The sequence below is a fragment of the Crinia signifera genome, chromosome 7, assembly GCF_055691185.1.
Source record: "Crinia signifera chromosome 7, ASM5569118v1, whole genome shotgun sequence".
In the NCBI taxonomy this organism is placed as follows: Eukaryota; Metazoa; Chordata; class Amphibia; order Anura; family Myobatrachidae; genus Crinia; species Crinia signifera.
The window spans coordinates 15,954,967-15,967,047 of NC_139223.1; the positions used below are offsets into that span (position 1 = coordinate 15,954,967).

The 12,081-nt window shown below is 48.1% G+C and overlaps 1 protein-coding gene across 1 annotated transcript in view; it reads left to right on the forward strand.

The window, feature by feature from the left end:
- The window catches only part of PAGR1 (PAXIP1 associated glutamate rich protein 1), a 153,662-nt gene that overhangs the window by 13,256 nt on the left and 128,325 nt on the right, over positions 1–12,081 (forward strand). The gene's annotated exons all lie outside the window — the stretch shown is intronic.

Sequence of the window (12,081 nt, forward strand, 5' to 3'; positions counted from 1 at the left end):
ACACGTGAAGTCAGTTCAGACACTGCCTGCATTAGCCAGGTGATTCCCCTGATCAGGCTGTTACAAAAGCAGCTGGAGAAAGTGAAGGAGGAGCTAAAGGACAATTCCATCTTGCATCACCATTCATTATTCCTACTGCTGAGAGTCATTCATATGTGGGACTTGTCTTTTCAATGCATACAACTGTTTGCATTCCACTAATGAGAGTAATTGATTGCTGCACCAATCGCCCACTGCTGGTTGCAGCTCTCACCCTGCATTAATTTGGGAGTCTGCCACTGCAGCCTTTTTTTTTGGAGCCTTGAGACTTTTAGGGATGCTGTACTAGCTGACACCTTTAGGTGGACTCTGGTCTGTCTTGTATCAAGCACAGTGGTCTCGTGTGCAAGAGATTGTTCTCTGTCCTCTTCTAGAATTGTGTCACCATCACCATCTTCATTCTTGGGTGAGAATGTGATCTCCCTGACCCTCAATAGAATAGAATAAACTTTATTGGCCATGTATGCTTGCGCACACTAGGAATTTTCCTGGGGCAACCTCCATATAGCAACAGGCCTCAGAAACACTCCGCCCATATAGAGGGCCTTCAACAAAGGGAGTCTCTCCAGTACTATCCCCAATACTGCAGGTAGGGGTACTAGGGGCCTCTGGGCGCTGGACATGCCTTGCAAGTCTTCTTTAGGGATCCATCCGTGGTGCAGGCCAGCAATGGGACCACACCATGTCCCTGTAGCACGGTACCCTGGAGGAGTCAGGGCTGGGGCAGGAAGGGTACAGGCTGAGTGGGGGTAGGGCACCCTTGTACTCTGCTGCTGTTGCCGGCTCCAGCCGATAGCGTCTCACTGGTGTCACGGCTGGCACTCTGCAGGGCCTCCCTCTTGCCTTCCTCATGATGCTGGCTGCTGGCTCTCTCTGTGTGCGCCGCTGTCCATCACCGCTGGACCTACCGGGCGGGTGATTAGTGTGCGCCTGCTCTCCTCTCCTGTCAGTCACGTTGCCCGGGACCTCGCAGCAGCACCCGCTCTCCTCCGGCCACTGTGCAGCTTCAGACGTCACTGTCAATCACCGCCGGGTCTCCTGCACGGCAACGCTGCCCGGCTCTCTCCTCTCTAGCGGGTCTCACTTCTGCACGCTTCCAGGCTGCACACTCTGCTGCTCTCCTCTCTGTGGATCTTTAGGGTGCCCAGCATGTCTTCTCTCTCTAAGCACGTGTCAGCCTCTCTCACGCTGCTGCAAACCCTCCTCTGTCACGCTGCACAGTTTCACGTCACCTCTGACCTCTCCTTTCGTGCTCACTGGGCAGCCAATCAGGGGGGTGTCAGGCTCCCTGCACGTGGACTGAGCTGGGGCTGTTTAACCCCTCACATCACTGCAGTTTTCCTCTGAGCAGCATTGGCTGCAATTAAACTTCTTTGGGGGCACAGGGGCACTCCAGGGGCACAGGGGGTAACCTGTAGTGGGCTGCCACACAAGACCATTCACATTTTTAGAAATATGGCTATCCACATGTTGTTCAGTCTGCCATTTGAGATTGGGATCTTTCAGCACAGAGACAAACTGCACATCAGGGTTAGGATCAGGCAAGTTGTTAAACGGGGTTTCGACCATGAATCAATCGCATCATTAAATGAATTAATAATCAATCAATCAATCATAATCACAATCAAGCCAGATAGGGGTCTTGTTAAATATTAAACTGGCCAAAACAGATACACACACAACTAGTACTGCCTCATCTACCTGTCTGGTCTGGTGCCCACTGCCTAGTACTGCCATATCTACCGTCTGGTGCCTAGTACTGCCTAGTACTGCCTTATCTACCGGTCTTGTGCCTAGTACTGCAGTATCTACCGTGTGGTGCCTAGTACTGCCTCATCTACCTGTCTGGTCTGGTGCCCACTGCTGAGAGTCATTCGTATGAGGGACTTGTCTTTTAAATGCATACAACTGATTGCATTCCACTAATGAGATTAATTGATTGCTGCACCAATCGCCCACTGCTCCTGGGCTGCACTGTGTAAACAGTGCACAATCAAGCCAGATAGGAGTCTTGGTACTTCTTTTGAGGTTGTAGCAGGGGAGTGCAGCTACTTGTAACACCTTGAGCGAAGATCAGTACTTCTCTACCGGCAAAGGACATCCTACTCGACAGAGCGCGCAGCTTCACGAGGGACGCATGTGAAGCAGTGAGCAAAGGGAACACCCGCCTAGCGAGCCAGATCACCTGAATCCACCCTAGCGATCAATAGAGTTACAGAAGTCGCAGCCAGATAGAACTCTTCCAGCTGCCACCTAGTCATTGATTATTCCCCTCCCCTCCACCCATTAGGCAATGATTGACGAGACGAATGGTAATAAATAATAAATGAATAATTAATAATCACAAAATTAAAAATCAGATTTAATTAATTATAAATACACACTCGCAGAACAAATCAGTGCGGCACAAATTAATAATCATGAAATGAATCAATCACATCATTAAATTAATTAATAATCAATCAATCACAATCAAGACAGATAGGGGTCTTATTCAATATTAAACTGACCAAAACAGATACACACTCGCAGAACAAATCAGTGGGGCACAAATTAATAATCATGAAATGAATCAATCACATCATTAAATTAATTAATTAATAATCAATCACAATCAAGACAGATAGGGGTCTTATTAAATATTAAACTGACCAAAACAGATACACACTCTGCACCATCGAGCAGGTGATCGCTGACATGCCAGGTGCAACTGTCTTTAGCACCCTGAATGCCAAGTGTGGGTTTTGGCAGATCCCTCTGGACAGAGCATCTTGGTACTTATGTAGTATCTGGGCGCCCGATTTAGAAATCGGGTCGGATCGGGCACATCGCATCGCATGCGACCATCGGATGCGATGCGATGCGATGGACCCGATTTTTCCATAGGATTCAATGTTAAAATGGTCTGAGTCCATTTTAACATGGAATTCAATGGGAAAAGGGGTCCTTTTCATACCCCTACTATCCAAGTGGGCATGGAGTTGGATATAAACCTGTGGTGAGCGTAGCGAGCCACTGAGCCCGAAGCGTGGCGAGCGTAGCGAGCCCCGCAAGGGGACACAGAATACCGTCGCTTCGCTCGCCACGCTTCGGGCTCGGTGGCTCGCTACGCTCGCCACAGGTTTATATCCAACTCCATGCCCACTTGGATAGTAGGGGTATGAAAAGGACCCCTTTTTCCCATTGAATTCCATGTTAAAATGGACTCAGTCCATTTTAACATTGATTCCTATGGAAAAATCAGGTCATCGCATCGCATGCGATATGGTCATATGCGATGCGATGCGATGCGATATCGCATCGCATCGCATCTGATTGTATGCCTTAACTTAAGGCATACAATCAAAAAATCGGGGGCCCAGATACTACATAAGTACCAGCATCTTTCTCACTTACTGCCTTCATGACCCCTATTGGGTGCTACGTCTTCCTCCGCATGCCCTATGGCATCACCACGGGCAGCGAAGTTTTCCAGCGCTGCATGGAGCAACAGTTCGCTGGCTCTCCCTGTGACATCATCGCTGTCAGCATCCTTATCTGCACAGCCGGGTCCATCAGTTACTGCCACTGCTGCAACCAATGCTAGTGATGGTTTACATTACATTACATTACATCTTCCATCTGCCACCTTAAAATTGATTAGTCCCCTCCCCTACACCCATTAGGCAATGATTTAAGAGACGACTGGTAATAAATGAATAATAATCACAAAATTAAACAATCAGATTACATTAATTAATCATAATCACACAATCAAGCCAGATAGGGGTCTTGTTGGATGTTAAAGTGATCAAAACAGTTACACAGTTGCAGACAAACTCTGTGCTGCACAAAATGCCCACCGCTCCTTGGCTGCACATGGTAAACAGTGCATGATCAAGCCAGATAGGGGTCTTTTTTGGGCCTATTTTTTTAAACTGCCATCCTGTCTGCCGCTGCAGTGCCACTCTTACATGAGCCACGTGTTTGTGCCGCACACTTAGCATAGTTATCCAGCTACCTCGGTGCAACCTTTTGCCCTAAAAACAATATTGTGAGGTGTGAGGTGTTCAGAATAGACTGGAAATGAGTGTAAATGAATGTTATTGAGGTCAATATAGCGTAGGAGCAAAAAAAACCACCCAAATTCTGCGATTTTAGCAGTTTTTAATGCTTTTTTAACAAAAAAATCAGAACCCAAAACCCAAAAAATCCCAACACAAAACACTTAGGAGGTGTTTTGCCAAAACTCTTTAGAACCCAAAACCTCAAGGTAATCAGAACCCAAAACCCGAAAAGTGGCCGGTGCACATCCCTAATACGTAGACATGTCGGGACCACAGGTGTTATGCGGGACCCCAGGTGTTGTATGGTAGACATGTCAGGACCACAGGTGTTATGTGGTATACATGTTGGGACCACAGGTGTTATGCAGGACCCCAGGTGTTATACGGTAGACATGTTGGGACCACAGGTGTTATGCGGGACCCCAGGTGTAATAAGATAGACATGTCGTGTCCCCAGGTGTTATACGGTAGACATGTTGGGACCACAGGTGTTATGCGGGACCCCAGGTGTAATAAGATAGACATGTCGTGTCCCCAGGTGTTATACGGTAGACATGTCGGGACCACAGGTGTTATGCGGGACCCCAGATGTTGTATGGTAGACATGTCAGGACCACAGGTGTTATACGTTAAACATGTTGGGACCCCAGGTGTTATACGGGACCCCAGGTGTTATACGTTAGACATGTCGGGACCACAGGTGTTATGCAGGAACCCCAGGTGTTATACGGTAGATATGTCGAGACCACAAGTGTTATGCGGGACCCCAGGTGTTATACGGTAAGAATGTTGGGACCACAGGTGTTTTACGGTAGACATGTTGGGACCACAGGTGTTTTGCGGGACCCCAGGTGTAATACTGTAGACATGTCGTGTCCCCAGGTGTTATACGGTAGACATGTCGTGACCCCAGGTATTATAGGGTAGACATGTTGGGACCCCAGGTGTTATACGGTAGACATGTCGGAACACAGGTGTTATACAGGAACCCCAGGTGTTATACGGTAGACATGTCGAGACCACAGGTGTTATGCGGGACCCCAGGAGTAATACGGTAGACATGTCGGGACCACAGGTGTTATGCAGGACCCCAGGTGTTATACGGTAGACATGTCGGAACCATAGGTGTTATACGGTAGACATGTTGGGACCACAGGTGTTATGCGGGACCCCAGGTGTAATACGGTAGACATGTCGTGTCCCCAGGTGTTATACGGGAAACATGTTGGGACCACAGGTGTTATGCGGGACCCCAGGTGTATTATGGTAGACATGTCAGGATCACAGGTGTTATATGGTATACATGTTGGGACCACAGGTGTTATGCAGGACCCCAGGTGTTATACGGTAGACATGTAGGGACCCCAGGTGTAATATGGTATACATTTTGTGTCCTCAGGTGTTATACGGTAGACATGTCGTGACCCCAGGTGTTATACGGTAGACATGTCAGGACCACAGGTGTTATGCAGGACCCCAGGTGTTATACGGTAGACATGTAGGGGCCCCAGGTGTAATATGGTATACATTTTGTGTCCTCAGGTGTTATACGGTAGACATGTCGGGACCCCAGGAGTTATACGGTAGACATGTCGGGACCACAGGTGTTATACGGTAGACATGTAGGGACCACAGGTGTTATACGGTAGACATGTAGGGACCACAGGTGTTATACGGTAGTCATGTCGGGACCACAGGTGTTATACGGTAGACATGTCGGGACCACAGGTTTTCTGCAGGACGCCAGGTGTTATACGGTAGTCATATTGGGACGGGACCCCAGGTGTTATACGGTAGACATGTCAGGACCACAGGTGTTATTCGGGACCCCAGGTGTTATACGGTAGACATGTTGGGATCACAGGTGTTATGCAGGACCCCAGGTGTAATACGGTAGACATGTCGTGTCCTCAGGTGTTATATGGTAGAAATGTTGTGACCCCAGGTGTAATACGGTAGACATGTCGTGTCCTCAGGTGTTATACGGTAGAAATGTCGTGACCCCAGGTGTTATACGGTAGACATGTCGGGACCACAGGTGTTATGCGGGACCCCAGGTGTTATACGGTAGACATGTCGTGTCCTCAGGTGTTATACGGTAGAAATGTTGTGACCCCAGGTGTAATACGGTAGACATGTCGTGTCCTCAGGTGTTATACGGTAGAAATGTCGTGACCCCAGGTGTTATACGGTAGACATGTCGGGACCACAGGTGTTATGCGGGACCCCAGGTGTTATACGGTAGACATGTCGGGACCACAGGTGTTATGCAGGAACCCCAGGTGTTATACGGTAGACATGTCGAGACCACAGGTGTTATACGGTAGACATGTCAGGACCACAGGTGTTATACAGTAGACATGTTGGGACCACAGGTCTTATGCAGGACCCCAGGTATTATACGGTAGACATATCGGGACGGGACCCCAGGTATTATACGGTAGACATATCGGGACGGGACCCCAGGTGTTATACGGTAGACATGTCGGTACTCCAGGTATTCTACGGTAGACATGTCAGAACCACAGGTGTTTTGCGGGACCCCAGGTGTTATACGGTAGACATTTTGGGACCACAGGTGTTATGCGGGACCCCAGGTGTAACACGGTAGACATGTCGTGTCCCCAGGTGTTATACGGTAGACATGTTGTGACCCGGTGTTATACGGTAAACATGTCGGGACCACAGGTGTTATACCAGGGCTGGGCAACACTGGCCCTCCAGATGTTAATGAACTACACATCCCAGGATGCTTTGCATTAGTACTGCTATGTGGCCATGCTGAAACTGATGCAAGGCATGCTGGGATGTGTAGTTCATCAACATCTGGAGGGCCGGTGTTGCCCGGCCCTGTGTTATACGGTAGACATGTCGGGACCACAGGTGTTGTGCAGGAACCCCAGGTGTTATACGGTAGACATGTCGAGACCACAGGTGTTATGCGGGACCCCAGGTGTAATACCGTAGACATGTCGGGACCACAGGTGTTATACGGTAGACATGTCGGGACCACAGGTGTTATGCGGAACCCCAGGTGTTGTATGGTAGACATGTCAGGACCACAGGTGTTATATGGTATCCATGTTGGGACAACAGGTGTTATGCAGGACCCCAGGTGTTATACGGTAGACATGTCATGACCCCAGGGGTTATACGGTAGACATGTCGTGACCACAGGTGTTATGCGGGACCACAGGTGTTATTGTCTGGGTGCGGGCCCCATTGAGCTTGTCTGACTGGACCACTCCAGGGCATCGCTACTTTACACATAGTCTCACATAAACATATCATTTTTCTATGTATGTCTTTTTTTATATGTATTTTTTCACATATTTTTTCACAATTTTTTCATTTTGACACACCCTTTATCACTATTAGTTGCTTACACATACCCTACATTCTATGACACTTTACACTCTTATACTTCACAGCTATATTTTATTTATGTGATGCCCTGGGGTGGTTTTGCTGGACTGGCTTGGGGGTGCCCTGTGCCCCAGGCATGAACCCCATAGTGCTAGGGACCTGCTCTATTGAGGAGACCTTAACATGGTGAGCAGGTAGATATATTTGGTCAAATGTCTGCTAACATCCTCAGAAATGAATTACAAAAGGAATACATGTTAGCAGTAATGATTGCTTAGTGCACCTGCAACCCCCCTCTGTTTTGCATATAGCTAAAAATCTCAGCAAGGTAGCACCTCTCATTACAGGGTGTGCAGTCTAGGGCCCCCCTCTATACATGTTGGTACCACAAGTGTTATACGATACATATGTCGGGACCCCAGGTGTTATGCGGGATCCCAAGTGTTATACAGTAGACATGTCATGACCCCAGGTGTAATACGGTAGACATGTTGGGACCACAGGTGTTATACGGTACACATGTTGGGACCACAGGTGTTATAAGGTACACATGTCGGGACCACAGGTGTTATACGGTAGACATGTCGGGACCACAGGTGTTATACGGTAGACATGTCGGGACCACAGGTGTTATATGGTATACAAGTCGGGACCACACGTGTTATGCGGTAGACATGTCGGTACCCCAGGTATTATACGGTAGACATGTCGGGACCACAGGTGTTTTGTGGGGCCCCAGGTGTTATACAGTAGACATTTCGGGACCACAGGTGTTATGCGGGACCACAGGTGTTATACGGTAAACATGTCGTGACCCCAGGTGTAATACGGTAGACATGTCATGACCCCAGGTGTTATACTGTAGACATGTCGGGACCCCAGGTGTTATACGGTAGACATTTCGGGACCACAGGTGTTATACGGTAGACATGTCGTGACCCCAGGTGTTATACGGTAGACATGTCGGGACCACAGGTGGAATGCGGGACCCCAGGTGTTATACGGTAGACATGTCGGAACCACAGGTGTTATGCGGGACCCCAGGTGTTATACGGTAGACATTTTGGGACCACAGGTGTTATGTGGGACCCCAGTTGTCATACGGTAGACATGTCGGGACCACAGGTGTTATACGGTATACATGTCGGGACCACGGGTGTTATGCTGGACCCCAGGTTTTATACGGTAGACATTTTGGGACGGTACCCCAGGTATTATACGTTAGACATGTCGGGACCACTGGTGTTTTGCGGGACCCCAGGTGTTATATGGTTATACGGTAGACATGTTGGTACCACAGGTTTTATGCTGGACCCCAGGAGGTATACCATAGACATGTCATGACCCCAGGAGTTATACGGTACAGAGCCGGCCCTAGGCATAGGCAAAAGGCAAATGGGGCACTAGCAGCTTCTACTGATTAAAATGATATGCAGCATGCCTATATTCTGTGTGTGAGTGAGGCTGTATCTGCATATGAAATAGTGTATTTATGGAAATCACTGTAACACTGCTCCTTGTGTGTCCCGGTCACATAACAATGCAAATAAGTCTAATTTTCAGCAAAAAGGGCACCCAACGTTAGCAGAACTGACCAGGAGCTGCATGGCCTTTTGAGGCAAGATGTATGAGGAAACATCTGTATCCAAGCAGAGGCAGAGGTAACAGTGTTAGCGGCTGTGCGAGTGCTGTCTGCGGGTGGGTTGGTTGTGCAATAGTGTTCGGCATACTGTATGTGTAAGGGGCATTATGTGTGTCATGTATAAATGCATTGGTCCTCAAACTGCGGCCCTCCAGATGTTGTGAAACTACAAATCCCAGCATGCCTTGCCACAGTTTTAACAATCCCTTATAGCAAAACTGTGGCAAGGCATGCTGGGATTTGTAGTTTCACAACATCTGGAGGGCCGCAGTTTGAGGACCCATGTATAAATGCATTAATAATGTGCGACATATGTGTAACCGGCATTATGTGTGTCATGTGTATGAGGGCATTAATAATGTACAACATATGTGTAATGGGAATTATGTGTGTCAAGTGTATAATGCATTAATAATGTGCAACATGTGTAAGGGGCATTATGTGTGTCATTATGTGTATGAAGGGCATTGATAAAGGTTGGTATAATGTGTAAGGGGCATTATATTTATAAGGACATTAATAATGTGTCATGTGTAAGGCACATTACTGTGTGGTATTATCAGGGGTGCCGAGAGAAAGGGGTAGGGGGTACAAATTACCCAGGCCAAAGTCTGATGGAAGGGCCAAGTGGGGGCCCCAGCCCCCCTCCCCTTAAGTGACAGCAGCAGCTGCAGCTCTTCTCCTCTGCCCAGCACACACTGCTTTGTGCTGGGTTGCAGTGTGGCCATGGAGGTGCTTAAAATACAATATTTTCTCAGGAATTTTTCTAAGGGTATAATGTGAATAATGTGAGGAGTAATGTATATAAGGTAAAGTGGTACTACTGTGTGATGTAACGTAAATAAGGGACACCATCGCATGATATAGGGCCAGATTCTCTAAGCTTCAAAAGTGATAAAATAGAGAGTGATAAACAGCCAGCCAATCAGCTCCTGTCTGACATTTTTCAAACACTGGCCCTTATTCTGATCGGTGCGGATATTCCCGCATTCTTACGGTGCGGTCCGCACGCCACGGTGTTTTGCCGCGTGCGGCCATCGTCCGTAGAAACGCCCACGTGTCCTCCGCATTCGGACGGACTCACTCTTTAAGAACAGGGCGTGTTTACGGACGACATACAAAGCATGCGTGTGCGGGAGAAACACTCCGATTCGGCACGGTATTACAGAGTATTACAGAGTATGCTCGGGAATACCGCATCCGAACGGGAGCCAAGCGGTGCTACCGCCCGTAAGCGGAGTATTTACGCCAAACAACCCACTATGAAGTATCTTCTGCTATACATCACATGACCCACTTATTCAATTACCTATCCTCATAAAAAACTGCTTATTTGGAACATGTCGAATACACATGTGTATTGCTAGTATTAATATTCTGTCATGTCCATTGTTAGCAGTTTTAAAGTGTCTGACAAGTACAGCATATGTGGGGGACTAGTAGGGTTTCCTTGAAGCAGCAATGGTTTCAATTAAAGCACTGACAAGCGTCCTATTAGTGAGTAATGAGTAAAGGAGTAGATTCTATTGGGTTCAGGTGTTAATGGTTGTAGTCATTAGGCGTACGTTCGCCTAGCGCATGAACGAGTGGTGTCCGCAAAGCAATAGTACACTTGTGGACACCGCACATTTCTGCCCTTTTTGATCGCGTGCATTCGGAGTGGTTTCCGAATGTACGCCCCCCAACATAAGTGTACTCCCCCGTGTCCGCCCATGTTTCCGCCCCGTTTTGCCCACTTTGAAACTACGCCCATGTGTCATTCCGCATGACGCCCATAATACGCCCCTATTTCCCGAATGATAGCGGTGAACAGTTCTGGACGGGATCTGGCCGAACTGGTACCGAGTCAAAGCGTGGCACATGCGCGTTGCGTTCTCCACGCATGCGCAGACGCCGTAAACACGCGATCCGAAAGTATGCGGTAAAGTCCGCGTCAATCAGAATAAGGGCCACTGTCTGTGACATGGCAGGTAGGAGCTGATTGGCTGGTTGCTTATCACTCTCCATTTTATCACTTTTGAAGCTTAGAGAATCTGGCCCATAATGTGAATAAAGTTGCACTACTGTGTGGCATAATTTGAATTGGGGGTACTATTGTGTGGCCATGCCCCTTCCCAGCAAGAACACACCCCTGTTTGGGCCGTGCACCGAATGTGTACACTGTTTCTATTTAAAATATTGCGGGTAGGGGCACCAAAATGATGACTGCTATGATGAGGGTTGCTAGGGGGGCACCAGCCAAAATCTTGCCTAGGGCGCGTCAGTTAGGCTAGGGCTGGCTCTGATACGGTAGATATGTCGTGACCCCAGGTGTTATACGATAGACATGTTGGGACCACAGGTGTTATACTGCTTTTACTCTGTGTTTTGACAGTGTAATATTCTCCCATGCAGTTTACGGCCAGTAAAGACAAGTATGAGAGGGCCCCCATTTCTAAAGTGCCCCGAGCCCCCTGAAGGCTTAATCCAGCTCTGGTTATATGGTATACATGTCGGGACCCCAGGTGTTATACATGTATTGCATGGTGAGCATCCACGCACCTTGGCGCATTGGAGCGCAAGAAGAAAAGTGGATCGCCAAAACCATGGCGAACTGGCAGAAACAATGAGAGGCGCTCCATCTGTAAAAATTATCTGGCAACAACAAGCATTTAAGTAAAGACACGCACATATATGGAGGTAGACACGCCCTTTAAGCAGAGTGTGACACACTCCCTGATGGCGCTCCGCAAGGTGCATCCTACTGTGGTTTCCCTGATTCTGTTTTTCAAAGGTAGGCAAGAATGATACGTAGTCCACACATACCATTATATATCTAGCCTTCATGGGCCATATCTAAAAATGTTAATTTGGTACTTGTGTCCTAGCACGGTGCCCGCGATTTACAATTTATGGCATCTTATGCATCGCATCGCGGCGGTGCGCGTCCTCCGACCTTTTCATACCCCCACTATCCACGTCGGCGTGGAGTTGAATTTAGATAGTGTG